The sequence below is a fragment of the Typopeltis vanoorti genome, chromosome 1 (assembly GCF_054136105.1).
Source record: "Typopeltis vanoorti isolate ZY-2024b chromosome 1, IOZ_Tvanoo_1.0, whole genome shotgun sequence".
Classification (NCBI taxonomy): domain Eukaryota; kingdom Metazoa; phylum Arthropoda; class Arachnida; order Uropygi; family Thelyphonidae; genus Typopeltis; species Typopeltis vanoorti.
The window spans coordinates 56500008-56510448 of record NC_143549.1 but is presented as its reverse complement, the minus strand read 5'-3'; positions in this window follow the sequence as shown (position 1 = coordinate 56510448).

The following is a 10441-nucleotide window of genomic DNA, read 5'->3' as shown; positions in this document are numbered from 1 at the left end:
TACTTTTAAATTGAGGAATGTATTATTGATAACATTTAGCATGATAGGGTCGATGAGGGATCAAGAATTTCATGAAGGGTCAATGGTCTAAAAACTTTGCCAACCCCCTGCTCTAGTCGAAGAGTAGAATCGAACATTTGATGTTTATTTTTATGGCCTTGGATGCATCTGCTATTTACGTAGGGCTGCATAAGGACTTGGTTGATTCTCTGAAACTGACAATTTCCAACTGTCGAGTTAAGGAATTCCTCGTATAGTGCCCTCGTGTGAAGAAAATATGAACATTGCTTTTGAAGAGGAATTGAACAGAGGACTATGCTCAAGAGAAAGACAGATTGCCATAAAGTGAAACACAAAGACAATTTGTTTTTTTATTTGGATACGATCTTGTGATCTAATTTTCTTTAAATCATACAGTTTCAGAATGCAGCCCCCCCCCTGGATAATTATCTTGACATATTAAAAGATCAAATAGGGAGTTATTACGAGCTTGCAAAATAAACCATGTTCCAAATGTGATAAAATGACACCAACTGTTCATACTAAACTTTCAGTTCATATTCTATATTGCACAAAAATGCTTTGCTTACAAATGGCACCAGGGCTGACTATAGAAATTTTGCCGCCTCGTGCAATAGTATATTTTGTCGCACCTTTGCCCTAAAACAACTATTTTAATGGCGTCTTAAAAGCTATGATGATGCTAAGCTAGGCTTCAACATGTCTGATCATAAATTCTAAATAGTAGGATTAGCTTGAAAATTCATAAGTTAATGAAAAATGATCATAAACTATATTTTTTAAGGAGAGAGAGAGAGAGAGAGAGAGAGAGAGAGAGAGAGAGAGAGAGAGAGAGAGAATTAACCCTTTTAAAGGTGGAATTTTGTTCTGAAAATGTGCATCTGCATGGGTAATTAAAACCAAGCGAAGATGAATATACTCGTAAAACGCAGAGTAAATGCACCTGCTGTAAATTTTAATTAAATTATGACAATAATTTAATTAAAGTAAATTGTAACTGTAAATTTTATAAATTATAACAAAGTGGCAATATATATATATATATATATATATATACTGTATTTAGATTTTAGAACACTTACCATGTCTTAATATAAGTTCATTTACATTTTCACTGTTAAAATGTAAACCTACTATTTAAAACGAAACTTTTCTTGCAGAATCGTTTTCTTTAGAATGCACTAACCACGATGGATTAATATGTTCTCCACTGATTAGTTCCCTAGTGCAATGATTTAATGAAAAATTCCGACCATTAGAGCTGTGCGAAAAAACGAAATCACTTTTCGGTCTCCCCAGCGTACCTTTCATTACGATTTCCAGTCTTTCGGCATCACTTAAAGAGGGATTCCATCTTGCTGGATCAATGTTCGTTTCAAGTTCATCACTTTATTTTTTTTTAAGAGGAAGATGTTAAATCAGTTTCGTTTTTCCCTCATTGTTTCTAATGTCGACATTACTGGGATCGCAATTAGAAGTACTTTCCATGAGCTCAGAATTTTTGGTTTCGGTCCTTTCGCTTATTTCTTTTGTACTAGATTAGCTGTTTCAGTTTTTAAATATTCATGCAATATCCCGTTTCATTTCTGAATATCGCGTTCTCTTTCCGATTTTCGTTTGCGATATTCTGCTCCTGAGAGTTTTTTCTTTTATCTGACATGTTGGACTGTGAAATTATTTTAAAAGCCAAATTCCAATAACTGTATGTAACTAATGGCTTTCTACTGATGGCAGTTTAGACCAGGAGAGGAGGAGGATTTCATTAAGCCAAACCTTTTACCATTTTACCTTGGAACACTGAGGATCCACTTAACTGAAAGCTTTTGATTAACAAAAGTTAATTTTTCTCCATTTAGACTTATGCATCAGAGACATTAAGACTAAAAACAAAAGATATGAATAGAAAACAGGAAATGGAAACGAAAGTTTCCATTTCATTTCTGTGTTCTATGGTAATGAAATGAAAGTTTTAAGGACAGTGTTGTCAAAAACAAGGAAAGATAGAATACGAAATGTGGACATTAGGAAGAGTTTAGGGCTGAAAAAGCTTTGAAAAAAAGTCTTATGAAGTATTACGCAAAGCGGTTTGGATATCAAATGAGAATGATTCTAGAAACAATACCAAGAAGAAGATTGCATGTAACATTTGAGAGGTAGAGATCAAAAGGAAGATCTCGGAAAAGGTGAAGAGATCAGATAAGAGAAGATTTAAAAAAGAGAAAGGTGAACCGGCAGTGTTTATGAAGGACACATTTCGGAGGATAGAAAGAAATGGAGAGATTTGATCCAAGTGACCTGAACTGACAGTCTTCGTCGGAACAGTAATTGTTAAAGAAGTAAACAAATAGTATAAACAAAATTTATGAAATACAATATTTCAGTATAAAAAACATTATATATATATATATATATATATTTATTATATATATATATATAATGCATTTATTTATTTATTTCTTCTTCTGCAGCTTCTCCCACTTAAGTGGAATCACTGTTGATAATGAGTCTCCTCCACACATTCCTGTCTTGGGCTGTCACCACATCCAAGTTCTTCATCTTCAAGTCCTCTTCTACCAGCTCCCTCCAGCTCTTCTTTGGCCGCCCACGCTTCCGCCTTCCTTGCACATCCATTTGCATGACCCTTCTTTCCACATATTCGTCCTCCCTCCTCATCACATGACCAAACCATCTCAACCTTGCCTCCTGTATTTTCGCTCCTAAGTTCGTAACTTTCATTGTTCCCCTGACATAGTCATTTCTCCGACGATCCTTTCTGGTCACACCGAACATCTACCTAAGCATTCTCATCTCTGCTACTTCCATCCTGCTGATGTTATTTTTCCTCAGGGCCACAGTTTCTATAGCATATGTCATAACTGGCTTCACTACTGTCCTATAGATTTTGCCATTCAGATTGATCGGCACCCTCTTATCGCATAACACTCCAGCGATCTCCCTCCAGATCCTCCAACCCGCTTGTATCCTGCATCCCACTTCGTTCTCAGCTCCTCCATCTTATCCCACTGTTGAACCTAAGTATCTAAAGTCTCTCACCTTCCTGATGACATTCCCTTCCAGCTCCAGATCTGTCTCCTGTCCGCCGCCCACTGTGCAACACATATACTCTGTCTTACTTCTACTCAGTCTCATACCTCTCTCTTCCAGTACTTTTCTCCATTTTTCCAGTTTAGTTCCCGCTTCTTCTCTTGAATTTGCACAGCAAGATGTCATCTGCATACAACGTTGTCCAAGGCGCATCTTCTCTCACCTCCTCTGTTACCACCGCCATCATAATATTAAACAGAAACGGACTTAATGCTGACCCTTGATGCAAGCCAACTGTTACTTGAAAACTTTCTGTCTGTCCCAGACAGGTCCGAACACTTGTCTTCACATTTCTGTACATTTCCCGCACCAACCTGACTTATTTCTCCGGAACCTTATTCTCCCTCAGACACCTCCAGACTTCTTGCCTTGGCACTCTATTGTATGCTTTCTCCAGATCAATAAATGCCAGATGTAGCTCCCTTTGTTTCTCTCAAAACTTTTCCATCATCTGCCGTAACCCAAAGATAGCATCTGTTGTTGATCTATCAGGCATGAAGCCAAATTGTTCCTTTGCAATCTCCACCTCCTTCCTCAATCTACCATCAAGAACCCTTTCTATGATTTTCATTGTGTGGAACATCAACTTTATTTCTCTGTAATTTTTACAGTTTTGTGCATCCCCTTTACCCTTGTAGATGGGGACAAGAGTACTCTCCCTCCATTCCTTGGGTATATTTTCCTGTTGGCAAACTTTCATGAACAGATCCCACAGCAGGTCAATTCCCTCTTCCCCCAGTGCCTTCCCTGCCTCCACTGGAATTCTGTCGGGGCCAACCGATTTTCCATTCCTTTTTTTTTTCATTTCTATTCTAAAAATAAATATATAAATATATATATATTTATTTATTTATATATGTTAAATATACCAAGCTATTTTAAACCTGGTTTTACTTCATTTCCCAAGTAAGCAAACAGACCAAGTTTGCTCCTGAAAGTATTGCAAGTCTAGGTGACCCTACACGTAGTACAAGTCAAGGCAACTCGTGGTAAAGGTGGATAAGCTCTGATCACTATTCTTAATATTTATTCTTAATAAGGTAAAATACTTTCTACGTATATCTCTCATCCTGAGATTTTTATTTAATGAGGTCAAAACACCTTATGGTAACTTGTTCTGGTAAAATACTTATAAGCTCTGTATTACTAAAATCTTGGTATTTCTAGCCTGACTCCCACTGATGAGATCTCAATAAAGGTCGAAACCGGCCTGGGTAGTGGTCCCTTGCCTTTAATACATAGCATCATACATATCCTCCAGGAGATGTGCTTTGCATTAAGGGTAAATATTAAGAATAGTGATCAGAGCTTATTCTACCTTTACCACGAGTTTGCCATGACTTGCAATATGTGTGTGGGGTCACCTAGACTTGCAATACTTGCAGGCGCAAATTTGACTTACTTGTCTGTTTGCTTATTTGGGAAATGGAGTAAAACCAGGTTTAAAATAGCTTGGTATATTTAACATTTATTATACCCAAGGTAAAATACTTTTATATATATATATATATATATATATATATAACCAGTGATTCAGATATATTATATTAATTAAATAGCTCAGTATTGATTATTATCAGACAGCAGTTCAAGATTGTTTAATAACCAACAAAACTAACTGCTATAAAGAAAGAACATTTTTCACGCGCTTGTAACAATTTGTAATGCAAACACGATTAAACATGTATAGATTCTCAATTTCCAAGGATGTTACAATGTAAGATATATATATATATATATATAGGCTGGATTTGTGGGAATAAGTAAACTGTATGTCAGTTCATTGTTAATAAATAGAACGTCATGCACTTTGGTGCGGTTAGATATCCAATGTGGTATTATATTGGTGGAATTATGCTAAAAGAAGCTGATCATGCCACGGATCTTGGAGTGTTAGTAGATAGCAAGTTGAAGTTCTGGAACCATGTAACAGAGAACAACTCAAAAGATAATTGCAGTGCTGAAGCGAACTTTGACATGTAAAGATGTCATTTTGTTTTGGCTATTGTGCAGAGGAGACTAGTCTCCAGGTTTCCATGGCATGCTGATATGAAGACAGATAGAGAATGTGTAGAATGCAGATGCTAGCAAACATGAAATCGTGGGACGATATGATTCAGACTTACAAACTTCTGAAAGGTTTATCCCAGAATTTCAGTTGATGGAATTTTTTATTTTATGAAGGGTGTGGAAAGAACAAAAGGAAATCCTTGGAAGCTCAGAATGAAGCAGCTATGACATAGACTCCCGATTTAACATTTTTTAAGGTAGCTAACTGTAAATTAGTAAATTTTCGTTGTGTCATCTACCTTATCAACTACCCTAAAACGTGATATAACTGATAATTGTGTGTCTCTAATAGTGTCCTAACATTGTATGAAAAATATATCGAAACCCGAGGACTGCCAACACCCGCCATAACCTTCTGACCTACGTACAAGGTAAGTAGAACAAAGAGTTATCTTAGAAAATGGCGAAACCTGCAAAGTATGCGAGGAATTAGCCGTTGATAACAAGACTATTACAAAGTGCGTAAACTCTAATTGTAACAGCAACTATCATTTTTACTGCGCAGAACTGAATGAAAGTCAGTAAAAAAATTATCAAAAGACAGAAAGCAGAACTGGAAATGCATTTCATGCAAATTTAGGGCGCAACCAAGCACACAGAGGGCAAGTCATTTGTCTCAAAACGGTTTGCATTCTAGTGCTGACCAGGCTCGCAGGCAAATGAGTCACTCTACCCTGACACCAGTGCAGCAATGTCCATTGCCAATAGCGAGGAGGTAAGTGAGCTGGAAACCTCTTCTGAATATACATCTGCCAAAATGGACGAGTTTCTATACACAATAGTTGAGTTAACAGAAGAAATCAAAGAACTTAAAACTAAAAATACAGAACTGGAAAATTCCAATTTACAGTTAAGACACGAACTTAAATAAAATAATCAAACTGTTGATAATCTAAGTCAAAAAGCCATAAACAGAAAATTGAAAATAGTAGGTGTCCCTAAAGAGCCCATGAAATCATGTATGAAATAATAATAAAAAAAAAGATTTCACAAAAACATTCAATTGGATTTTAATGAGAAGGTTATCGAAGCAGTCCACAGACTCCATAATGAACAAAAAAAAAGCCAAAGTATATTATTATAAATTATAAAATTCAAGTCAGTCTAAGGAGATGAGAGATAGTTGGCTAGAAGAAAACATGATCATAAAGTACAAAATAAGTACTAGAGATATAAGTAATAATTTTAAAGATGGCAAAATATACTTAAATGAACATTTGACTGTGACACATGAAGCAGCATCTACTGTATGCAGCAAAAATATAAACAGGATAAAATATAAAGATAAGTATCTCTGGATCAAGGATGGTAAACTCTTCATGAGAAAAGATGACACGTCACATATATGGAGGATAAAGTGCGAAGATGAATTCCAAAAATAAAATAACGAAAGAACCCCTGATTACTTTACGATGGATAATAAGAACATATATATTAGTATAGCTGCTTTGGAAAATTGTATAATTTGCAATGACACAACAGAATTAGGAACATCTTTGTATTTCAATAATGAGCTATTCTAAAAATATTGCAGTTAAACATCTGGAACTAATATTAAATGACCTAGATTATATTTTTCTAATAGAAATATGGATAAATGAGCAGTAAATAAGGAAAAGAGAACACTTCGGAGATGTAAACAACAACAGAGAAGACAATTCTGGGTTAGCCCGTCATCTCTCGAGGACAAACCATACCATCGAATGGGACAAAAGCTCCATGCCCGATTTAGAGGAAGATTTCCGCTCCCGAAACATAGCTATAGCAGTCATCCGTTCTAAACGCAACCTCAATAGAAATCAAGGATTAATTCTAGCTAATATTTGGAAGACCCTCATAAGATCACTAAGCACGCCAGAGTTAAATTGCGCTGCTAATTACAGAACTTTCCTGCATAACAACAGTTGATATCATACACGCTCCATGAGTTTGATATATGAGTTCTTCTGTATTTGTAAAAATTACAATTGTATTCGGTTCATTCCTTCACGAACAGTTTAAGTTGTTTTGTATCTCTTTTATACACCTGACGAAGTCAGACAGCTAAGTTGGCAAAACTTGTTGGCGTTTTTACTTAGTAACAATTATTGAAATTCTTCGGACAATACAACTCTGTTTATGTTAATTCTTGCATTCATTAGATGGTCCAAAATAATATAGAATATTAATATAAAACTCCATGACACGTTTCCCCCCACAATTTTCACAGACGAGTCGGGAAAACCTGATGGCAGTAGACATTGGACAGCGAAGCTCGGGGCAATCACTTAGATCCTGAGGGCCAAATATCCCAAAACAATGCCCTCCATATATTGGATACAGCTAGGAAGAATTAAAAAAAAAAAAAAAAGAAGAAGAAGAAGAAGAAGATTTCCGTTACTAGAGAATCACCCAAAACAGTAGAAATTGAGACTGATATTAATATAAACTCAAAAGAAAGAATACCCCCATTCATCGTAAGGAATAAAAATCACTGGACGTCAGTTGTTACTTCACTAAGAAATCTAGAAATATCATTTACGAAAGCCACTAATACAAAAGAAGGAATTCGCATCCAGCCAAAAACTTCCACCAGTTACAGACAAATAACAAAATTTCTGAATAATAACAACCATATATTTGCACTCAATAGTGAAAAGAACCTTAAATTTGTGCTCAGAAGGGTAACAGAGTCCATTACAAAAAGATCTCCAAACCAAAGGCTTCACACCTACCTACAAAAGTCAGCCCAATGCGTAGAGCTGATAAAACCCCATATCCTCTAATATTGGTAGAGATCAGTAAAGACCAGAAACACATATACGATCTTCAGACTATTTGTGATTTAGTCATAAAGACTGAATCGCAAAAACATAAACAAACAACAACGCAATGTCATCGCTGTCAAAAGTTTGGCTACTCACAACGCTGCTGCAAAGCAGATTACCGATCTGTTAAATGTGGTGGCAAACACGCAACAAATGAATGCCAAAAACCTTCACTCAACCAGCAAAGTGTGCAAACTGGGGAGGCCCACACCCCGAAAACTATAGGGGCTGCATAGCATTTCCTCAAAACCAAAACACTCAACTCCAAACCAGCAAACCTATACAAGAACTCACATCCTCCAATCAAACCACAGTCCGTATGCAGTAATAAAACCAACCTACCTAAAAGACCCAAAGCCAAAACCTCTGCAATCTACTTTAGCAAAATAACAGATCACCATTACATACTGTTGAAACTATCCTTACCTAATAGCGTTGACACGAGCTGTGCAGGTAGTCATAAAAAAATCCAAAATAAGCATCAGTTATAATAATAAATTTGAGAACTGCATAAAATATCATCATCTGCTTCAAACCGACATATTAGATATAAATCAGCTATATGAGGAATTTATCAAAATGATTAAATATGCAGATAGCAAATCGCAATATAACAAGACTTACTACACAAAAGGACACACACACACACACACTGGATAACAGATGAACTAAAAATATGATAAGGACAAAAAGAGAAGCTCTATCATAAGCATAGGAAAAATCCCTACAATTTAATGTTTGAACACGACTACAAAAGTTTCGCTAAACACCTAAAGAAAAAAATAAAGAAGAAAAAAATAATAAAAAAAAATCAGCTAACGCCTTTTTATTCCCGTATACGGGAGTAGGCGAGGCTATTTAGCCCTATCTAACTTTTGGAGACTGAGTGGGCAGTTCAATCTCCACTGGTACCCAATCAGAGACAGATGGCCCAAGGCTATCACTAATTAAGCGGTACGCAGTGAAGAGAGACGGCTCAAATGTGCCGCCATCTCGTGGTCCCTAACCCTAACACAATATATTTAATGTCTGAAAATAATGTGGGTTCTAAGGTCGATTTTCTTGAGTTTACAGGACGAAAAACCCGAGTTTCCGGGAGGAAAAACCTGCTTGCCCGTGCCAGAGATCGACTAACTCGGGAACCGGTCGAAAAAAGGCTTAGAAAAATTTCCTCTAGTCGCCGACTAGACTCGAAACCAAGTCTTCCTTCATGCGGCCAAGCGCGGTGGTATGCAAACGTCACATCCACTGAGCTTTCCAAAAAAAAAAAATGATAAAAGTAAAGAATGGAGGTTGGTTAACATGATAATAGGTAACACAAAGCACAAAACACGCGAATTCTCAGAGGGCAGTGACATCACCGATGTACTTAACAAAATGAACAAAAACTTTACAAACTATGGTAGTTGTGAATTCGACCCTGAGGAAAGGACAAAGTACGTGAGTCGCCTTCCATGGATTAAGAATTCCATATATCTAAAGATAAGATAAAGAGTGCAGTAATCGGATTAAAAAAAATGGGGGAAGTGACAATATAAATGTCAAAAAACTAAACATTATCATTAATCACAAAATACAGTTCTTTACAAATATCATTAATAAATCCTTTGAACAAGGTAAATTTATAGAACACTTAAAGACTGCTTCAGTTTTACCTCTATATCAGGGGTGGCCAAAGACATCGACCGCAAGGCACCTGAATGTAGCAAATTATTCGTTTCTTATCGAATGTAGCAAATTAAAAGAATAAATAGATTGAAAATGAATAGATAAATGATAATCAAATTTATTAATTGATAAAAAATTGTCAAACATGTGAAACTAATTTATTTCTAATCTGATGTAAAGTTTATAATTTAGCGGTTAACAACGAAGCCATCGCTTTACAGCAGTCACGTGATTCGCTTCGTCCAGAAACGTTCGCTTGACGGTTCTGAACGCGCCCAATGGTAATACCCTTGATGACGTGTACACTTGCAGTTGACAGTCCATCTGTGTATTGTACTTGATCAAGACTCTTGCAGCCAAAGTGTCTCGATTATCCAGTATTTTAGTACCGAGTAATCCCATGAAATCTTTTTCCGTTTATCGATCTTTAGTGTGTATTATTTTAAATTAAGCAAGTGAATGCAATTAGTATTGTTAAAAAAAATAATTAAGGATAACAATAAGTGAGCCAAGAACAAGTGTGAAAAAATAATAATTTTTCACTATCATAAAGAATGGAAGAAGATTTTTTCTTTATTATGATGAAAGACAAATGCGTATGTATAATTTGCAACGCGAATGTGGCTTTACCGAAAAAAGCAAACGTTGAAAGACACTATCGAACTGTTCATAAAAACTACGAAGAAGATTATTCACAGGGCACTGCCTTAAGAAAAGCAAAGGTACATCAAATGAAGGACACAACTGACAACATAGCAAAATATTTTCGT